At 40.6% G+C, this 23362-nt stretch overlaps 1 long non-coding RNA gene across 9 annotated transcripts; it reads right to left on the reverse strand.

Moving 5' to 3' along the window:
- Positions 1-1811: 1811 nt before the first annotated feature.
- Positions 1812-5786, reverse strand: LOC124660831. 9 transcript variants are annotated; one of them, XR_006989983.1, is made up of 6 exons: positions 5479-5786; positions 4892-4995; positions 4671-4727; positions 4296-4365; positions 3608-3686; positions 1812-3454 (listed from the first exon to the last, which is right to left on the reverse strand). It is a non-coding gene; the product is annotated as an uncharacterized LOC124660831 (long non-coding RNA). The 9 variants fall into 9 exon arrangements; XR_006989980.1 differs by having other exon boundaries at positions 1812-3503; XR_006989981.1 differs by lacking the exon at positions 4296-4365 and having other exon boundaries at positions 1812-3503.
- Between the last annotated feature and the right edge of the window lie 17576 nt (positions 5787-23362).

Below are 23362 nucleotides of genomic sequence, written 5' to 3' on the forward strand. Positions count from 1 at the left end.
GGCTACCGAGGCCTACACGCACATCGGGGAAGATGGCCGTATCGCCCGCCTCCGCTGCTGCGGAGCTGACGATTCATTAGAACTAGATTTTGATGTGCGCCTTGGCGCACGATCCCGTGAAGTTTATGGCAGTGTTTATTTTATATACATTTGTAAATATCAATGAGAAGCAAGCATTAAATGAAGAGTAAATAATTGTCCATTTGACGAAGAGGAGCAAAAGAACACAACATATAATGTGTTTTGGGTACTCCTCCATGTCGTCGGTTTCCCGCGGTACAATGGCTCAGCGGAGCGAGATTTTGGATAGGGAGGGGCAGGCTAATGTGGCGGTGCTCCGACGGGTGATTTCCGCATCGATTCGTCCCTTCCCACGCGGACGCTAAGGCATATGTTCTAAAGTACATGAATACATTTAATTGTTTCCTGACACAAACATCAGTTCATTTGAAGCAAACTATAAACCAAAATATAAAAGTGAACACTACTATCATTGCTTCAAAACCAATTCAGAGACCACATGCCATTAGAACCCCATGAAGACATAAGTATATGTTTCTCAAGGCATAAACTATGGGCTTACTCGGTCAAGTGAACCTGATGGCATCTTCTTAGAGATTCGCTGAAACTAAGTTGCACGCAATACAAAGGATTGCTTCAATACAATTTATATTAATGAAAAAGATACCATCCCAGCTGAACAACAACATTCTGATGTAAACACTCTTGGATTCTAATGATAAGTCTAAACTTTATAGGCTATCTATCAAATAAAAAGCTGCATTTTGTATGTAAAAATGAGGAGCTACTGATGGACAGAAATGCGCCTAGACAATGATGATACTGGCCAACAAATAATCTCCTTGCCCATCCTATGAAAGAAGACCAGCCCGAATTTCGCCATCTTCATTTTCATCGGGCAAACGAACCTTATGCCGCTTGCACCCTTGATATTTGTGCATAGGTGATAAAATGATAATAATCTTTTTAGGTTTTACAAAAGGTTGTGAACCATAGTATATTAAAAACAGAAAAACAAACATTTATAACATAGCAACTAACAATTGTTTATCCTGCATTTTGTAAGATGTAATTAACAACACATGGTAAAACAATCAACAAAATGATCAAAACGAAGAGGTAATAAACAATATTATAGGCAGTGCAGGAGTGCAAAATAATGTCTACATATATGCCTAAGACGTGACGGTTTACGTACACAATCCCGTGGAATTCAAACCAAGCCACGCTTACATAGCAGCCGTGAAAATTATGAATGGTAGATAGGGAAATTATGAAACTGGAAACCAATATGTAGGAGAGTGTTAACAGTAAAATACATAGGCACACCATGTTATGAGACATAATGCTAAAAGGCTAACATGTACCAGATCTATATAACACTGGATCGACTATCACCCGATTGGGAGCAGATGCAGTTTGAACAGAAATACAGAGAGAAAATAAATGGTGGGAGAAAAAGAAAAACCTTGAAGCAGAAGCTCATCACTTGTACACCTCGCTTGTTTGCCCTGGTTGTTTGGGGAGGCAGTAGCAGCAGCACGACGCGTCACCGGAGTTTGCCTCTTCTTCCTCCCACACCCTCTCTTCTAAGAACCTTATATGAGTCCACTAAATAACTGAAAAACTGAAACATCAATAGACTAAAAAGAATATACCATGGCGTGCGACCCTGTCATCCGTAAAGATGATATGCATGCAACAAATGAAGAATAAACAACTACCCATTTGTTATTCTACTGGATACACAGACGAATTATAAACTAATGAAGAGAACACAAAATTGCATATAGGAACGAATGCATGGTCCCATTTGGGTTCACAACAGAGCTAGTTGTTACATTATTTACAAACATCAAACAGGAGTGAACGATTGTGAGAGATCAGTACCCAGAACAAAACATAATAATCCACAGGCAGTCCATCAGATTGTCGTAGACCTGGAAGTCCAAATGGATATAGACATTTTCATCTAACCCATAGTACCCAGTGGATTGCTTAGCTTCGGTGAATTCAGACTCAGTCTCTAAGGATACATTCTATATGTGTGGAAGGGATATTGAGATGGCCTCTGAAAAGGAGCCAGCAGTTTTTATCTATTAGCATTACCATGTGAAAACTAATTGGAACTGGAATTATTTAACATCCTAGACCAAGGACACATGTGTCACCTATGAATAGTGAAGCATGACCAACTAACCGATTCATGGGCTACATCCAAGATTCTTGTTTAACTTGTGAAAGCCATCAGAAACCTGCACACCAAAAATTAGCCGCTCTCCTCAAGATAGCTGATATAGGCTGCTCGGAGAAAAAAAAAGATATCTTATATTGAACCTGAACGTTTGTACTGAGCACCTTTTTAGCAAGAAGCAAAATTTCTGATATTTATGCACAAGCATCAAGTAAGTTTCGTCTAGATTTATCGACCAATAGGCTCACAATTTCTGATCACTGGAATTTTACATCAGCATCTGATCGTAAGAAGTAAGGACCTTATTTTCACAATGGCACCTGCACAAGGAGTTCCTGGTCAGGCTGTCTGTTTGCTCGAGCTTCTTGGCGGCAGATTTCTCTCCATGCTCAGCAGCAGTACCGAGGTGAATGAGCACCTTGCTTGCTTGGCCGCCGCCAGCAACCACCAGCAGGCATGCTCAATCCAATTCAGCAAAAGTTTCAGCACCGCCAACTGAACTGGCGCAATCACCGTATGTTCATCGGACACACAACATCCATGAGATTTACAGCTAACTAAACTCCACGAAATCTTGCCATTGGGAAAGCAAGAAAAAAGATAATGTCCCCAAAAAGAGAGAAGGAAAGATACATGTAAATGACAGATAACCGGCAAAGTAGTCTAAAGATACAGAATGGAAGAAATAATAGTGTTTAAGCCTATGTAATATTAACACTGAAAGTTAAGTGCACAGTAGAGGCAGTTTGAATATGAACATCCAAAGGGGTCGTTTAAATCCAAGTCATGAGCATGCTTGATGTCCCAGAGGGAGTACTATTTTGTTCAACCTGTGATACAGTTGAACCATCTAGTTCTTTGTCGTCAGGAACTTGTACTCTCAATTACCTACTTTCATGAATTTATCAGATTGAACAGTCTACTCTACTTACTGTTCTAGCTGCTGTTGCATCCATATATCACATATTAAAGGATAAAAAGGTAATAAAATATCCAACATGCAGTTCTGGCTTTTTATTCATTATTCTCCACTCTGTGTTGGCTTAAAGGGGTACCTTCCTTGCTATTTAGTCACACCTCTGAACTATTTAACTTTTAACATATAAGTGACTATATTGGTGTATTCGCTATTGAGCATTTACTGTTAATTTTACCAACCTGGTCAGATAATGACTAACTATTTTCTGACTAATTATCATAGAAGCGGAGGATAATTTTCTTATTACCTTGATCTTCCTCCTGCAAAGAAATGGACACCAACTCTCCATTACTACCACACGAACCAGATCTCTTCTAGGCTCAAACGGAAACACACATAATCCAAACCAACCATAAGTATAAAAAAATTCTAGCAAAGCATGGAGAAAGTGAGAGCACACATAACTTACTTACCTTAGGCTCTTCCCTCGAGAAGAATAGTGTCAGTATGATCAATGGCTGGCCTAATCTGCCATACCTCGTTCATCTCAATCTGCATTAGTAACAAGCTATCTTTACAACGTTACTGGATTATTGTTTAACTTATGAAAGCCATGTTTTGAGTTTTGAGATTTAGTGCCCAATATCCACTCAAATTTCAGAAACTTGTTACCGGATGAACTGTACTTTCATCACACCCAAGTGCTTTAGCGAATAACTTGATAACAAATAGGAAACATAATATTCTGTAAAAGATATATCCGGCTAAGGCTAGCTAGCTGGAGCACTGACTCAAACACATATGAACTTCCAGGGTAAATAAAAAACCAATTTACACTTTCAAGGTTCAACACATTACTCCCTCTGTCCACGAACAATAAAATGCCTGTCTTCCCACCCTACTGAACTACTAAGTAATTCATGAGGATCCTTTTGCTCTACTGAATTTCGTTTGAGAGCAAAAATAACTCATATAGAAGCAACTTGAGAAGCAAGGTATTCAAAGAAAGAGGAGATACTCTGTTTATTAGTCCCAGTTCCTTATTACCTCAGTACCTCTATATGAAAATCGCACTAACCTAATATCATAAAAGAATTGGAGCACACAGAGATCATACTAACAATTTCATCCAAGACCTGAAAAATCTAAAAACTCTCTTACCATACACCCACCATATGTTTTATTCTCAATATAATATAAATCGTCTTCATGCTTTTTCTCTTTGTATTCCCTGGAGGGGATGTAAGCAAACCAATGATCATCACAGATATAAATATTATACAGTGAGCAATCAAAAAATCAATAACCACATATACATACAAAGAAACATAACAGATAAAGCACACATGCATTTTTTGCATCGTCTTGCTTTATATAGCAGACAAAGTAACCAATCCCCATGTATTTTGGTGACATGCAGCCTCATATGCTGAAAAGAGAATGTATACTAATGCGAGAGAATAAATAAAGCGATCCCCATGTCTCGCATAAAGTAGGTGAAACAAAGGGGAAAAGATAATGAAGAACAAAACTCACTTGCCACCTAGATGCAGGCACATATGATGAAAATTTTCATTCCTGATTGGAGGCCATCTGCTAGGAGCACGGAACAAAAAGAAGTCAATGAAAGTTTACTAAAATTGCCTTCTAGTGAGATCATACTGATTACTAAGAAAATTGACAACAAAAATGAAATAAAACCTATATGACAATGCCTCTGAACCATACTGATTACTAAGAAATTTGCACAAGCTTACCAAATTTCGCCGCAACTCTTAACATATTATAACAACACATGGTTGCAGCTTGAAAATGACCAGCATCAGCAAACATACATGATCATAGATGCTTCCAGTGAAATCTGTGAGTAGGGAACATAAATGGCAAAATTTAATTAGTACATACCATGTGAATGCTATAAAATAGGGTTAAATACATAAGACACATTGTTAGATATATGAGGCCATCAAGGTAAAGCCCAACGAAAAATTCTCTACCAGCATCCATGCAATTAGTACATCAAGAAATTGAGAAACAAAAGTCAAGGCAAATAAATCAGGTTGAGAGCCCGACCATTATTGTAGTTTGAGTGTGACAACAAAACGGAAAAATGGAGAATGAAACCAGAACTTATTCCAGATCATGGCCCAAGAAACAACATCAAAATCATAAATAATTTCTTAATACAAAGAAAAACCTACCATATTTCATTATACAGTCTGACCCATCAGCTGATTAAAATAATAGTATGTTCAAGCCGATCACCACAATGTGAAATAACTGAATTTGACAATATTAAATTAGGATAATGATACAAACAGATCAATGCAGACCCATCTTTTACCTCTCAGACATGGAGGATAATCTTCCCTTATTTTTGGCCGGCATGAGCATTTTGTTTGATCTTTGCATCGACAACAATCACATCACACAACTTAAAACATAATCATTGGATAATCTGAGCACAAGAATCACTGTCATCAATATTTAAAAACCCCTAGAGTAGCAGAAGTTTTTTTTTGAGCTGTAGAGTAGCAAAAGTTAGTACTGGCTTGAATGTAACTGTATAGGAATATCCCTGATGTATGAGCCTCACATGAGTGAGACATACTTCTGATTCTTTGTAGAATAATATACTTAAGTTTCAGTCTTGGATACGAGTGAAATCTGCTATATACAAATTTAATGAGAATAAGCACATAAGCTCACCCGATGACATGACAGACAGCAAAATTAAATGGATCTTCATCCCGACAGTTTGACGAGGCCAAGTGACAACACAAAGGCAAAGAAAATGATCATAGTAGGAGCATCGATTTGATTTCCTAATTCTACGGATGTATCAGGCATTAGCAATATGTGTCCTAGTGCGGAGGTGGAGAAAGCTAACCTGCCCTGGAAGTCTCTGCTTTGAGGAGCAGCCGCAACAGCCACACCGACATTGTCACTCGGGCCATTCACCCCACATGAATGGTAATAGTCCTCCTTCCAAAACAACTGTAGGAAGAAGGGGATCATCAATTAACACACGCACATGATATGTCAATACTGTTAGCCTTTCAAAGCATGTATAGAAAGTGCAGTCATGAACCATGGTGCATAGTACAATGTCTGAAACAGATAGATAAGGAGAAAAGGCATGAGACAAAATATAAACAGAAAGAATAGTGGCAATGAGCACATGGATTGCAAGCAAGCTACTGAATTAGAACTTGATAAGAGAAAAGGAGAACACAAAAATGAGTTCTGATACATGAGATAGATCAAAGAGTGGTATTCAAAATGCGTCAAAAGAAACGACACACCTCTCGAACCACCATGCTGTCGTAAAGAAAATCTTAGGTCTTTCCACAAAATAATCGGACAAAAGTAAAAGAGCACGAGAAAAATCATACTCGACAATTTAATCCAATAACGAAGAATCTAAAAGTCCGCAGATCAGACATGCAGCCATTGGATTCCTCGGTATAATCAAGTTCCTCCGAACTTTTCCTTTGTTAGTCCGCTTCTTCCTCGCAGCGGATGTAAGAAAATCATTAACCATCCAAGTACTGAAAACACTAAATGGTGAACAATCACAAATCCAGTAACCATATAAGCTGCTATGCATACAAAGGAACAATAATGAGCAAACACTGCTCCTATAAATTCAAACATCAAGGATTCATTCATTTTATTTTGCATTTCCATGCGTCATCCATGGCATAAGTATGCAATGCACAACAAAATTAGGAACTACTATGGACATTGTGTGCTTTTAATCTATTATATAATTAAAACAACAGACAATCAATGATCATGCGAACACCTTCTCCTTCAAAATCAAAAACACAAAATTATATTTGTTACTTCAATGCCAACAAAGTACATGAAAATGCATTCACAAAAGCAAGGCAGTACCAAAAAACCTCCATTGCTTGAAGTTCATCACAAGAGTATAACCCATAAATTAATAGGAACAAAGAGAGAGCACACAACCTACGAATCCAAGCTGAGCTGTGAGAATTCTTGACGGAGCAGTCTTTGCACTTTGGCATTTACACAAACAACTTATGTTCATACCTGCAACCTCAAAATAGAGGGGGGAAACGGTACTGCAGATCAGCGGTGGAATCAGGAAGAGCTATTCAAGAAAAGGGGTGGGGAGCCAAGGTAAGAAAGACCGATATAGTCTGTAAATAGCGACGCGCTGCTGGGACACCCAAGATAGCTAACCCATGGCAGTGCCCCTTGGCTTACATAGGGGAGAACAAGTTGGCTCTCACTGGCGCGGTTGCAGCGAAACTGATGTGTGTCGAGGTGCGGCGAGAGGCGGAGCAGGAGTCACATACCTAGCACCTCGTGTCAACGCCGAGGCGTGATGGTGCAGCAGCGTCCGGCGCTGTGAACAACTCGGATCCCTGCAACTGTGCCTCTTCCTGCGTGGCCGAACACCCCATGGAGGAAGACGCCGGCAGCAGCGCCGTGAACTGGTCGGCAGAGTGAAGGTGAAGAGGATAGGGGGGTCCTGGCAAAAAGCAAAGAGGATTGGGGGAGGAGCACCACGAGGGGATTAATGGACTTGCTAAGAATAAAAAATGCACTAATTCTACAACACGAACACACGGGATCTACCATCCCAAAAATCCACATATGAGCGTCAGTGAAATCAGAGAGATAGAGAGGGGCGAGGAAGAGAGGTATAACCTATAGATATAGCAAACTTCGTCGATTATGCATCAGGGCGGAATCGACATGGTCGGAGGAGAGGTCCAGAGCAGCGCCGCCTCTCTACCGGCAGCCATGGGACAGGTCGGCTGTGGTCAACGCGGAAGAAATCCGCCACGAAGAAAACCCTAGCCGCATCTTATGGCACTCACGGGGGATCTGCACGCCCAAGACCGGCGCTGCTCCAGGCCAGGCATGGCGACCATGGGAAGCGCCGCTCGCGCCCAAGGCCGGTGCTGCTCCGGGCCAGTCATGGCGACGGCGGGAGGCGGCCTGCTCATGCCGCACGCGGCGGTCGCGCCCAAGACCGGCGCTGCTCCGGGCCAGCCATGGCGACCATGGGAAGCGTCGCTCGCGCCCAAGGCCGGTGCTGCTCCGGGCCAGTCATGGCGACGGCGGGAGGCGGCGCTCGCGCCCAAGGCCAGCCCCATGAAGATGAAGGGGATTGGGACGGGAGAGGGAGCGACGGGATTGGGGAGGAAGCGGGCGACGGGATTGGGGGCTGGCGGCTAGCTAGCGACGTCGGGCCGAGCGGGCTTCATAGGACCCATGGATAAAAAACGGGTCTACGGGAGGGCCTCAGCGCCCTGGACGAACGGCCGGCCGAGATCGCGCCACGTCAGCTCGATCGGACGGCCAAAAATCCAAACGCCTGTGAGAGCCCCATGGGGGTGCAGCAATCATACCGTGAGATGCGAAGAAACAGAAGAGAGACGGAAAGAACATGTCGGTGGACACAGTTTTGAATCTCGTTTGACGCATTTTGCAGCCCAATTAACGAGGGGATGCCGAGTTCTACCTTTGGAGTAGCGGCCCAAATATGTTGGGCTCGTGGTGATGCGCAAGCAAACGCGACCTACAAGGCCCAAATGCTGGTTCGGGAGGACAGACTGATCTGGTACGTTTGTGATGGCAATCCGACGGCTGAGAGCTCCAAATCACTGTGGAGAGGCTTTGGTGGTTCCATTATACTGTTAACTAATAACCCCCTCTACAAATTTGAGTCTAATTTTGACTTTGAAATTAACTAACAATATGTACTTTATTTGTCACAAAAATTATAAAATTGAAAACTTCTGAGAAATATGAATCCAAGGTACAATTTATGTAACATAAAGTTAATATTTTATTTGTTAAATTTATGGTCAAAGTTGGGCTAAAATTTCAAGGACCTTATAATCCCTAATGGAGGAGAGAAGATTTGGTGCATATGGTTTTTAAAATATTTGAAAATTATATTCATGTGTTTCAAAAAATATTAAATTTATTACATGAAAACATGTACATGTCCTTCCTGTGAAATTTTGTTTGTATTTGGAGTTATAGAAGAAAAACAAATTTGTGGTTGTATGTAAATATTTGAAAACTCAGATTTTCATAAGAAATTTGTCTTTTTTGTATAGCTCAAAATACAATATATCTTCCCTTGAAAATTTTCTCCCGTACCAGAAATGGATATATGGGTATATATATGTGAATATCTAATTTCAGTTTTTTCAAGACCTAAAAATATGTTTGTGCCAAAGGCACTTTCCGGTAATGGAGGTAGTACTTACTAACTGCTTATGCTATCCTGTTTCGATCTCCTTGTGTACTAATTGTTTCTGCTATCCACTCTGATCTTCCTACGTACTAACCCTTGGGAATCCAAATTTAGGGATCCTCGCATGCTAGTATCTATCACAACAAAACCCCACCTACCTGAACGCCCCGCATCCAACGTGGGAGAAGATCAACGTAATGATGAATAGTAGGAAAGCTGTACTCATACTTCTATCTACTGGAGCAACGGATATCAACCGTTTATCTCAAAAAACTCTGTAGGTGAGCTCGCAAGTTTATGATTCAAATGAGCTACTTATTGAATAACAAATACATAGGCAGGTATGTGCATGTTAGGGCCCCCCCCCCCGCGCTAAAGGCAAGGCACGGAGCGCCTTGAGGCATAGAACCCACGGTCCAGCTTCATCCAATGAACAACAGCAGAAGGGACGGGTCAGAAACGAGTCAATCCTCGGTCAGGAACGAGTTACAACATTCGAATACTCTTGTCGGTCGCTCCTTCCACCTACGAGCGTTGCCTTCAGCGAGGCACCGGATCTCAGCCCTCCCCCCCCCCCCCCAAGTTTTCTATGAACCCCACTTCATATGTGTGGATGTCAAACAAAGTTACACATGAAGTTAATTGACTCAACAAATTTGTATACGAGTAATTAGATTCAGTAGCATGCATCATGTGATAAAAAGGAAGGTTTGCCAAAACGGCATGTTCAACTTAAAATATTAATTGATCATATAAAGTTAAACATAGAACGTTGAGAATATTATACATAATTGAATTGAAGATTCGGTCCAATCAATTTGGACAGTCTAGAATTGAAGGACGCACATCGATGTGAGAGGCCCTCGGCCCAATTCATTACATGAAACCGCTAAATACAGAGGGTTTATTTTGTTTCTTTGTCTTTTTTTGAACACAATTTTTTTATTAAATTAAGTGCATTTTACAGATAGAAGCGTGAAAGGACCCACGCTAGATACAGAGATGATATCCCTACTTGGACATTGTCCTGTGTCAGAGCTTAAACAACGGACTGCTAAGCATACAGCCTCAATTCTTAACGCCAAACGAGCCTGATGATGGGCTTTGACGTTTCTGCTCCTGTTGATATGAGAGGCGTTGTTGCATCGAAAAGAATGAGAAGCTTGTATCGCTGCCAGTTGTGGCCTGATCTTCCAATGCCCCTGAGCTGCAAACACGGTTGTCGCAGTAGCTGCCGAAGCCAACACCAAGCAATCAGTATAGAAGCGAGGATCTTGAACCTGCAGTAGATCTGCTAGCTTTGTTGCTAGAAGTAGACCATAAGCCTCAGCCTGTAGTGGAGAACTTGCTGGAGGTGAGAGCGCAGAGACATGCAGCTGACAGAGATGTTGGTTTTCCTTAAAGTGGATGATTACTCCTAACCCTGCCTGGCTTGTTGTTGAATCTTGTTGTTTCTCCCACGCAGCATCACTGAAAATAGCATTCTCTGCTAGTAAATCAGAGTCCTGGGAAATCAATGGGGCTAGTTGCCTGCTATTTGGAGGCTGCGGCTTGTTGTGATGATCATTAGAGCTGTCTATTTTGGTTGCCTTGATAATAGCATCGGTCGCTGCAAACACATGTGAAGGCCTGCTTGTTTTCCTACAAAACAGAGTGTCGTTTCGAGCTTTCCACATACACCACAAAAAACTATATAGAGTAGTAGTATTTATTTCAGGATGCCCAGATGAAAGTAAAGCATGTATCATATTGGGAGTCGTGTGGTGTTATTCAGCTAGAATTTCAGTTTTTATGAACCGAGGAAAGCAAAACCAGGCTGCTCTGGAAAAAGGGCATAGGAAAAACATATGCATTTCATCTTCCTCATTACCACATCTAGAGCAATTGTTTTTTATGTGTTTGGAATACCTACTTGCCCTCTTACCTGTGGGGAGAGCCTTCCTGAGAAGTGCTTGTGACGGTAAAGCACACGTCCGTTGGGAACCCCAAGAGGAAGGTATGATGAGTACAACAGCGAGTTTTCCCTCAGTAAGAAACCAAGGTTATCGAACCAGTAGGAGATGAAGATCACGTGAAGGTTGTTGGTGAAGGAGTGTAGTGCGGCGCAACACCAGAGATTCCGGTGCCAACGTGAACCTGCACAACATAATCAAACTACTTTGCCCCAACTTAACAGTGAGATTGTCAATCTCACCGGCTTGCTGAAAACAAAGGATTAAACATATGGTGTGGAAAATGATATTTGCTTGCAGAAAACAAAAGAGAACAATGATTGCAGTAGGTTGTATTTCAAATGTAAAAGAATGGACCGGGGTCCATAGTTCACTAGTGGTGTCTCTCCAATAAGATAAATAGCATGTTGGGTAAACAAATTACAGTTGGGAAATTGACAAATAGAGAGGGCATAACAATGCACATACATATCATGATGACTACTATGAGATTTACTTAGGGCATTACGACAAAGAACATAGACCGCCATCCAGCATGCATCTATGCCTAAAAAGTCCACCTCCGGGTTAGCATCCGCACCCCTTCCGGTATTAAGTTGCAAACAACAGACAATCGCATTAAGTACTGTGCGTAATGTAAACAATACAAATATCCTTAGACAAAGCATTGATGCTTTATCCCTAGTGGCAACAGCACATCCACAACCTTAGGGGTTGCTGTCACTCCCCCAGATTCAATGGAGACATGAAACCACTATCTAGCATAAATACTCCCTCTTGGAGTCACAAGTATCAACTTGGCCAGAGCCTCTACTAGCAACGGAGAGCATGCAAGATCATAAACAACACATATATGATAGATCAATAATCAACTTGACATAGTATTCCATATTCATCGGATCCCAACAAACACAACATGTATCATTACAAATAGATGATCTTGATCATGATAGGCAGCTCACAAGATCTAAACATGATGGCACAAAAGGAGAAGACAACCATCTAGCTACTGCTATGGACCCGTAGTCCAAGGATGAACTACTCACGCATCAGTTCGGAGACGGGCATGGTGATGTAGAGCCCTCCAGTGATGATTCCCCTCTCCGGCAGGGTGCCGGAGGAGATCTTCTGAACCCCTCGAGTTAGGGTTGACGACGGCGGCGTCTCTGGAACTGTTCTGGTATTTTGGCTCTCCGTACTAGGGTTTTCGGGGACGAAAGAATAAATAGGCGAAGGGGCAGCGTCGGGGGAGCCAAGGGCTCCCTCCCCACATCTCGGCGCGGCAGTGGGCCCCCCGCGCCGCCATATGGGGTGGGCCCCCTGCTGGCCTTCCTCGACTCCTCTTCGGTCTTCTGGAACACTCCGTGGAAAATAGGGCCATGGGCTTTTGTTTCGTCCAATTCCGAGAATATTTGTAAAACAACTTTTCTGAAATAAAAACAGCAGAAAACAGGAACTGGCACTTCGGCATCTTGTTAATAGGTTAGTCCCAGAAAATGCATAAAAACATTATAAAGTGTGAACAAAACATGTAGGTATTGTCATAAAACTAGCATGGAACATAAGAAATTATAGATACGTTGGAGACGTATCAAGCATCCCCAAGCTTAGTTCCTACTCGCCCTCGAGTAGGTAAACGATAAAAAGAATAATTTCTTAAGTGACATGCTACCAACATAATCTTGATCAATACTATTGTAAAGCATATGAGATGAATGAAGTGACTCAAAGCAATGGTCTATAGTTTGCTAACAAAAAGATAGTGACTAAACAACTGAATCATATAGCAAATTTTTTTCATGAATAGTACTTTCAAGACAAGCATCAAAAAGTCTTGCATAAGAGTTAACTCATAAAGCAATAGATTCTTAATACAAGGTTTTTAAACAACACAAAGGAAGATTTAAGTTTCAGCAATTGCTTTCAACTTTCAACATGCATATCTCATGGATAATTGTCAACACAAAGTAATATAATAAGTGCAATAAGTAAGCATGTAAGAATCAATGCACACAGTTGACACAAGTGTTTGCTTCTAAGATAGAAAGAAGTAGGTAAACTGACTCAACATAAAGTAAAAAAAAGGCCCTTCGCGGAGGGAAGCAGGGATTAAATCATGTGCTAGAGCTTTTCAAGTTTTGAAATCATATAGAGAGCATACAAATAAAGTTTTGAGAGGTGTTTGTTGTTGTCAACGAATGGTAGTGGGCATTCTAACCCCCTTGTCAAACATACTTTCAAAGAGCGACTCCCATGAAGGACGTTATCTCTACCAGCAAGGTAGATCATCCCTCTTCTCTTTTGTTTACACATGTATTTTAGTTTTATTTATAGATGACACTCCTCCCAACCTTTTGCTTTCACAAACCATGGCTAACCGAATCCTCGGGTGCCTTCCAACATTTCACATACCATGGAGGAGTGTCTATTGCAAAATTAAGTTGCTTACCGATAAATCGGGGCAAAACATGTGAAGAGAATTATTAATGAAAGTTATTAATTGGGGTTGGGCACCCCGTTGCCAGCTCTTTTTGCAAAATTATTGGATAAGCGGATGTATATGCCACTAGTCCATTGGTGAAAGTCTGCCCAACAAGATTGAAAGATAAAATACCACATACTTCCTCATGAGCTATAAAACATTGACACAAATAAGGAGTAATAAAGTTTTGAATTGTTGAAAGGTAGCACATGAAGTATTTACTTGGAATGGCAGAAAAATACCACATAGTAGGTAGTTATGGTGGACACAAATGGCATAGGTTTTGGCTCAAGGTTTTGGATGCACGAGAAGCATTCCCTCTCAGTACAAGACTTCGGCTAGCAAGGTTGTTTGAAGCAAACACAAGTATAAACCGGTACAGCAAAACTTACACAAGAACATATTGCAAGCATTATAAGACTCTACACTGTGTTCCTTGTTGCTCAAACACTTTTACCAGAAAATATCTAGACCTTAGAGAGACCAATCATGCAATCCAAATTTCAACAAGCTCTATAGTAGTTCTCCACTAATAGGTTTAAACTACATGATGCAAGAGCTTAAACATGATCTACTTGAGAGCTCAAAACAATTGGCAAGTATCAAATTATTCAAGACAATATACAAATTACCACATGAAGCATTTTCTGTTTCCAACCAAATAAGAATAAGAATAAGTGCTGCGGCTTTCAGCTTTCGCCATGATCATGAAAAATAAAACGAAGAACACAAGTGTTCCAATGAAAAAGCGGAGCGTGTCTCTCTCCCACACAAGCATGTTAGGATCTGATTTATTAAGAAAACTCAAAATAAAAAAACGAGAATAAAAGCACACGGACGCTCCAAGTAAAGCACATAAGATGTGACGGAATTAAAATATAGTTTCACTAGAGGTGACCTGATAAGTTTTGATGAAGAAGGGGATGCCTTGGGCATCCCCAAGGTTAGACGCTTGAGTCTTCTTGAAATATGCAGGGGTGAACCATGGGGGCATCCCCAAGCTTAGACTTTTCACTCTTCTTGATCATATTATATCATCCTCCTCTCTTGATCCTTGAAAACTTCCTTCACACCAAACTCAAAGCAATCTCATTAGAGGGTTAGTGCATAATCAAAAATTCACATGTTCAGCTACGACACAATCATTCCCAACACTTCTGGACATTACCCAAGGCTACTGAAATTTAATGGAGCAAAGAAATCCACTCAAACACAGTAAAAGAGGCAATGCAAAATAAAAGGCAGAATCTGTCAAAACAGAACAGTCCGTAAAGACGAATTTTTTCGAGGCACTTAACTTGCTCAGATGGAAAAGCTCCAGTTGAATGAAAGTTGCGTACATATCTGAGGATTACTCCTGAATTTTTTCAGCATTTTTAGATTTTTATACAAAGAGAAAAGCTCAAATTCGTGACAGCTAAAAATCTGTTTCTGCGCAGAAATCTAAATCTAAATCTAGTATCAACTTTCCATCAAAGACTTCACTTGGCACAACAATGCAAGAAAATAAAGATACAAAGGTATTGCTACAGTAGTAACAAGCACCTTGACTCAAATATAAAACAAAAATTGCAGAAATAAAATAATAGGTTGTCTCCCATAAGCGCTTTTATTTAACGCCTTTCAGCTAGGCGCAGAAAGTGAAAATCAAGTAACATCAAGAGAAGAAGCATCAACATCATAATTTGTTCTAATAATAGAATCAAAAGGCATCTTCATTCTCTTTCTAGGGAAGTTTTCCATACCTTTCTTAAGAGGGAATTGATATTTAATATTTCCTTCTTTCATATCAATAATAGCACCAACGGTTCAAAGAAAAGGGTCTTCCCAAAACAATAGGACAAGATGCATTGCATTCAATATCCAAAACAACAAAATCAACGGGGACAAGGTTATTGTTAACCGTAATGTGAACATTTTCAATTCTTCCCAAAGGTTTCTTTATAGAATTATCAGCAAGATTAACATCCAAATAACAACAATCCAAAGGTGGCAAGTCAAGCATATCATAAAGTTTCTTAGGCATAACAGAAATACTTGCACCAAGATCACATAAAGCATTACAATCAAAATCATTGACCTTCATTTTAATGATGGGCTCCCAACCATCTTCCAACTTCCTAGGGATAGAAGCTTCAAGTTTTAATTCCTCTTCCCTAGCTTTAATGAGAGCATTTGTAATATGTTTTGTAAATGCCAAGTTTATAGCACTAGCATTAGGACTTCTAGCAAGTTTTTGCAAGAACTTAATAACTTCAGAAATATGAAAATTATAAAAATCAAAACCATTATGATCTAAAGCAATGAGACCATTGTCCCCAACACTTTGAAAAATTTCAGCACTTTTATCGCAAACAGTTTCAGCAGTTTCAGGCAATTTTGCACGCTTTGTAGTAGAAGTAGAAACATTGCCAACACCAATTATTTTACCATTGATAGTAGGAGGTTTAGCAACATGTGAAGCATCAACATTACTAGTGGTGGTAATAGTCTAAACTCTAGCTATGTTATTCTCTTTAGCAAGTTTTCTTCTCTTTCCCACCTAGCATGCAATTCAGCCATCATTCTAATATTGTCATTAATTCAAACCTGGATAGCATTTGCTGTAGCAAATGACTTAGTATCTTTAACTTCATTAGGCATAACTTTCAGTTTCAAAAGATCAACATCAAGAGCAAGACTATCAACCTTAGAAGCAAGAACATCAATTTTACCAAACTTTTCCTCAACAGATTTACTAAAAGCAGTTTGTGTACTAATAAATTCTTTAAGCATGACTTCAAGATCAGGGTACACTCCTACTATTTTTGTAAGAATTACCATAACCATTACCACTATTAGAAGGATATGGCCTATAGTTGTTGCCAAAATTATTCCTATAAGCATTGTTGTTGAAATTATTATTTTTAATGAAATTCACATCAACATGCTCTTCTTGAGCAACCAATGAAGCTAAAGGAACATTATTAGGATCAACATGAGATTTACCATTAACAAGCATAGACATAATAACATCAACCTTATTACTCAAGGAAGAGGTTTCTTCAACAGAATTTACCTTCTTACTTTGAGGAGTCCTTTCAGTGTGCCATTCAGAGTAGTTGATCATCATATCATCAAGAAGCTTTGTTGCATCACCCAAAGTGATGGACATAAAAGTACCTCCAGCAGCTGAATCCAATAGGTTCCTTGAAGAAAATTTTAATCCTGCATAAAAGGTTTGGATGATCATCCAAGTAGTTAGTCCATGGGTAGGGCAATTCTTTACCAAAGATTTCATTCTCTCCCATGCTTGGGGAACATGTTCATTATCCAATTCCTTAAAATTCATAATGCTACTTCTCAAAGATATAATTTTAGCAGGAGGATAATATTTTCCAATGAAAGCATCTTTACATTTAGTCCATGAACTAATACTATTTTTAGGCAAAGATAGCAACCAATCTTTAGCTCTTCCTTTCAAGGAGAAAGGAAACAATTTCAGTTTTATAATATCCCCATTTATATCCTTATACTTTTGCATTTCACAAAGTTCAACAAAATTATTAAGATGGGCAGCAGCATCATCAGTACTAACACCAGAAAATTGCTCTCTCATAACAAGATTTAGTAAAACAGGTTTAATTTCATAAAATTCTGATGTAGTAGCAGGTGGAGCAATAGGAGTGCATATGAAATCATTATTATTTGTGCTAGTGAAGGCACACAACTTAGTGCTCTCAGGAGTATTCATTTTAGCAATAATAAAAATAAATAAATCAAAACCAAAATAAATAAAGTAAAACAAGTAACTAATTTTTTTGTGTTTTTGATATAAAGAAAGCAAACAAGACAGAAAATAAAATAAAGCAAGACAATAAACTAAGTAAAAAAGATTGGGTGTGAGAGACTCCCCTTGCAGCGTGTCTTGATCTCCCCGGCAACGGCGCCAGAAAAGTAGCTGCTTGTGACGGTAAAGCACATGTCCGTTGGGAACCCCAAAAGGAAGGTATGATGAGTACATCAGCGAGTTTTCCCTCAGTAAGAAACCAAGGTTATCGAACTAGTAGGAGATGAAGATCACGTGAAGGTTGTTGGTGAAGGAGTGTAGTGCGGCGCAACACCAGGGATTTCGGTGCCAACGTGGAACCTGCACAACACAATCAAACTACTTTGCCCCAACTTAACAGTGAGGTTGTCAATCTCACCGGCTTGCTGAAAACAAAGGATTAAACGTATGGTGTGGAAAATGATGTTTGCTTGCAGAAAACAAAAGAAAACAATGATTGCAGTAGGTTGTATTTCATATGTAAAAGAATGGACCGTGGTCCACAGTTCACTAGTGGTGTCTCTCCAATAAGATAAATAGCATGTTGGGTAAACAAATTACAGTTGGGCAATTGACAAATAGAGAGGGCATAACAATGCACACACATATCATGATGACTACTATGAGATTTACTTAGATCCAGCATGCATCTATGCCTAAAAAGTCCACATTCAGGTTAGCATCCGCACCCCTTCCAGTATTAAGTTGCAAACAACAGACAATTTCATTAAGTAATGTGCGTAATGTAAACAATACAAATATCCTTAGACATAGCATTGATGTTTTAACCCCTAGTGGCAACAACACATCCACAACCTTAGGGGTTGCTGTCACCCCCCCAGATTCAATGGAGACATGAACCCACTATCTAGCATAAATACTCCATCTTGGAGTCACAAGTATCAACTTGGCCAGATCCTCTACTAGCAACGGAGAGCATGCAAGATCATAAACAACACATATATGATAGATCAATAATCAACTTGACATAGTATTCCATATTCATCGGATCCCAACAAACACAACTTGTAGCATTATAAATAGATGATCTTGATCATGATAGGCAGCTCACAAGATCTAAACATGATGGCACAAAAGGAGGAGACAACCATCTAGCTACTGCTATGGACCCGTAGTCCAAGTATGAACTACTCACGCATCAGTTCGGAGGCGTGCATGGTGATGTAGAGCCCTCCGGTGATGATTCCCCTCTCCGGCAGGGTGCCGGAGGAGATCTTCTAAACCCCCCCCCCCTCCCCGAGTTAGGGTTGACGACGGCGGCGTCTCTGGAACTGTTCTGGTATTTTGGCTCTCCGTACTAGGGTTTTCGGGGACAAAGGAATAAATAGGCGAAGGGGCAGCGTCGGGGGAGCCAGGGGGCTCCCTCCCCACATCTCGGCGCGGCAGTGGGGCCCCCCGCGCCGCCATATGGGGTGGGCCCCCTGCTGGCCTTCCTCGACTCCTCTTTGGTCTTCTGGAACACTCCGTGGAAAATAGGGCCATGGGCTTTTGTTTCGTCCAATTCCGAGAATATTTGTAAAACAACTTTTCTGAAATCAAAAACAGCGTGAAAACGAGAACCGCACTGTGGCATCTTGTTAATAGGTTAGTCCCGGAAAATGCATAAAAACATTATAAAGTGTGAACAAAACATGTAGGTATTGTCATAAAACTAGCATGGAACATCAGAAATTATAGATACGTTGGAGACGTATCAAGAAGCCTCCAAGCAAACGTTTGAATCCTCGGCGCCATTTCTTTGTCTTCCCAAACCTGATTAAGAAGTGAGATGATCTGCGGGGTAACAACTTTCGGACGTTGCCTTGGTGGAAGTTGGAGATTGTCATAGCAATGCTTATATGCACTTTTGGAGGAGTGATGACCTACAGGGGTTAGTTTCCAGACAAGAGTATCTTGTTCCCCAGCATCAATTATAGGCGTTTGAAGAATTACATTAGCTATTTCTGGGCTGAAAAGAGAAGTAATTAAATTTTCATTCCAAATCTTTTGACCCGAAACCCAAAGATCTTTAACAAGCGCAAGATAAACAAATGGTTGTTGTTGTATTATGAGGTGATCATAAATAGCTTCCCAACCAATAAACCAAGAGGAGCTCCAGATTGAGCTGCTCCCATCAACAATCTGGCATATGGAAGCTGAAATCAAAAGAGGCTTTACCTTGAGAATTGCCGACCAAAAGGCTGATTTTGGCATGTTTGACGTAGCTCTCCAAATAGATGTATCATGATGATACTTTGCTTTGAGTATCTGAGCAACCTGATTTTGCGGCTCCTTTGCTAGTCTCCAAGCCGTTGATAGAATTAGCCCTTGATTGATTGCCTGCAAGTTTCTAACACCAAGTCCACCAATGTTTTTTTGCCGTACATACATCCGCCCAGGTTCTAAGGCATAAGATTTTTGTTGTCTGGTCATCTTGAACGCCTGTCCACCAGAAATTTCCTAATGATGGTTGTCAGTTTGGCTAGAAATTTTTTGGAAAACAAAATATTGGACATATAGTAGACAGGTATAGAAGAGAAAACAGATTTTATGAGAGTCAATCTTGCTGCGTGTGAGAGTCTATTGGCTTTGTATGCACTAAGCTTGGATTTGAATTTATCATAAATAAAATTGTAAGCTGCTGATCTATTCTTTGATGGCAGAACAAGTGGGTGACCTAGATGAATAAAAGAGTCATCAATGTTTGGCACCGGAAAGATTCTATTGATGTCCTCTTTGACCTGCAAAGGAACATTTTTGCTAAATAAAATTTCAGATTTGCTCCAGTTTGGAGTTTGCCTTGATTCCTGACAAAATTGGTCTATGAGATTAAAAATAGTGCCAGCTTCTTGCATATTTGCTTTGCTGCAGACAATCAAGTCATCCGCAAACATCAAGGAGTGAATTGGAGGACAGTTTGGCCCAAGAGAAATACCGGTGAGGTTGTTGGCTTGTAGAGCATCCTGTAGCGCAAAAGATAGTTCGTTCACTGCAAGGACAAAAAGATATGGCGACAAAGGAAAACCCTGTCGTATTCCTCTACTACTTTTAAACTTCCCAAATGTTTGGCCATTAATGATGATAGAGAAAGTTGGTGAAGAAATGCAAGCACGCACAAGTTGTATGAAATGATCAGGAAGCCCTTTAAGAGCAAGAGCCGAAACAATGAATTGCCACTCTATTCTATCAAAAGCCTTTGCAAGATCAATTTTTAGTATAAAATCCGAGCTATTCTAGGACGACAGAGAGAAGGAGTGTGCAATTTCTTGAGCAACTATAATATTGTTGCTAATCCGTCTACCTTCAATAAAAGCTTGCTGAGAAGGGTGAATGTAATCCGGCAAGTGCACTTTCAATCTGTTTGCTAGTGATTTTGCAATAATTTTGTAAATAACATTGCACAAGCTTATGGGTCTTAAATTAGAAGGCATATGGCAAGCAAGTTTCTTAGGAATGAGGGCAATATGAGTATCATTGAGTTGAGGTGGTATGATACCTGTATTATAAAAGTTCCTTACCACATTGGTGACATCATCCCCTATCCAACTCCAAGCTGAGAGGTAGAAGCCCACATTGAATCCATCTGGTCCCGGAGAGGCATTCTTCTTCATGGCTTTGAGAATTTCCCATATCTCCTGCTTGTCAGGGATCGAGTTGGTGAAGTCGCTTGTTTCTTGTGGCATTGCTATTTGTAAATTGGCCATGTCATTGTTAGTGGAAAGAGGAGCAAAAAATAATCTTGAAATAATTAACAAACTCCTTTGCAATATCATCAGGGTCAAACAAAGCATTACCATTACTGTCCTTAATGGAAACAATACGATTTCTACGCTTACGCTTTTGCATAGCATTGTGAAAGAAGGACGTGTTCCTATCACCTTGGGTTGCCCAGTGTTTTTTTGCACGTTGCCGATAGAATTCAGTGAGCTTGCTCAAGCTTTCTTCGTATTGGGAAACTAATCTAGCCTGAAGGGAGTGATCTTGGAGATGCACCGGCTTCATTTGAATCTCTGTGATCTGGTTTTGAATACTGTCAAGTTGTTGCTGCAAAGGTTTTTTCTTCTTGCACCACCTCTTTAAACTTCCTGCAAGATTAGTAGTTCTAGCATGGAAAGGTTTGTTAACTGAAGAGACCCAAGCATTTTTTGCAATACCCTGAAAGTCTTCCTCAAAAGTCCACCAGTTTTCAAATTAAAAATGAAGTTTAGGTCTATGAAACTGGGAATGGGTAGAAATAAGAATAGGTGCATGCTCGTTGAGGGAGTGAATGATTGGTAGATTAAACACATTAGTGTTTGGGTACACTTCACACCATTCCGCATTAGCAATACACGGATCGAGCCTTTCAAAGATAGGTCTAGATGAAAAACGCATATCTGTCCAGGTATAAGCCGGCCCACTAAACCCCAAATCGAACAAACCACATTGCTTGACATAGGAATTGAAAGCCTGCATGCGGTACTTATTTGGATTAATAGAAGTAGTGTCTACATCGCACATGATGTTATTCAGATCACCTAAACAAACTACTGGCTTCCCTAAGTTATCATTAACAAAATTGAAAACATGATCCCAAATCATTCTAGTGTGGCGATGATGAGGATCTCCATAAATGCAAGCCAGGGCAAAATCTACATTAGTAGTTCTATTGAGAACTAGCGCTAATATCATATAGTGGTTGCAAAATTTGACAGAAACATGCACTTCATCAGACCAAAGCAATCATAGCCCGCCTGAACGGCCATTGGACGGAACCACAAAGCTACCGGCGGTGTTAAAACGAGAATTAAGATGTGAAGAATTGTACCTCGATGTTCTTATTTCTGAAATAAAAGTGATCTGCGCACTCGTGGAGTTCATCAACCTTGCAAGGTATTCCATTTTGGTGGAGCTATCGAGGTCCTTTCCCATACCTCGGCAATTCCAGCCGACAAGCTTCAAAGCTACAGTGGGGACAACAGTGTGAGCATCTCAAGTGGCAGCAGCCATGGTGCAAGCGTCTTCCACAATAGCTCCCTGACTAGCATCAGGAGGTCGGCCTCCTCTAATGGCCGCCGCATCGGGTGGTTGTACAATCTTCTTCGACATGAACCTTTTCTGCAGGTTCAGGGAACGGATTTGATATCTCTGAAAGTTGAAACTTCGGGCAGATATATGCTTGATTGGAGAAGGGAACCACAGGATAACACGAGAACTCAGAGGAGAATGGAGATCAGGCAAAGCCCGCCATAGACCATCAACGACAGAAAAGAGAGCAGTGCATACGAATCGGATTTTCCTCTTCAAGACGTTTCTGAAAATACTATCTTGGGATCTTAGGACAGTGAAATAGAACAAGAGAGAGAAGGAGATAAAGCAATGTGGGGGAGTCAGATTTGGAGATGAAATAGAATGGAATTACGAGGAGGATGAAGCGATGTAGGGAGGAAAAGGGGGAATCAGATTTGGAGAGGGTTGGGATCTTAGGACACAGTAAAAGAACAAGAGAGAGAAGGGGATAAAGCGATGTGGGGGAGTCAGATTTGGAGATGAAATAGAATGGAGTTACCTGGAGGATGAATCTATGTAGGGAGGAAAAAGGGGGAATCAGATTTGGAGAGGGATTAGGATGGAATCACCGAAAGGATGAAGCATCGGTAGAATCGGCATTTCGCCAAGCTCCGGCATGTCGCCAAGTCCAACACGGTTTTCCCCGGACGGTCTCCCCGCCATTTTGTTTCTTTGTCACGGCATAAT

This window comes from Lolium rigidum, chromosome 6, assembly GCF_022539505.1.
Source record: "Lolium rigidum isolate FL_2022 chromosome 6, APGP_CSIRO_Lrig_0.1, whole genome shotgun sequence".
NCBI lineage: Eukaryota > Viridiplantae > Streptophyta > Magnoliopsida > Poales > Poaceae > Lolium > Lolium rigidum.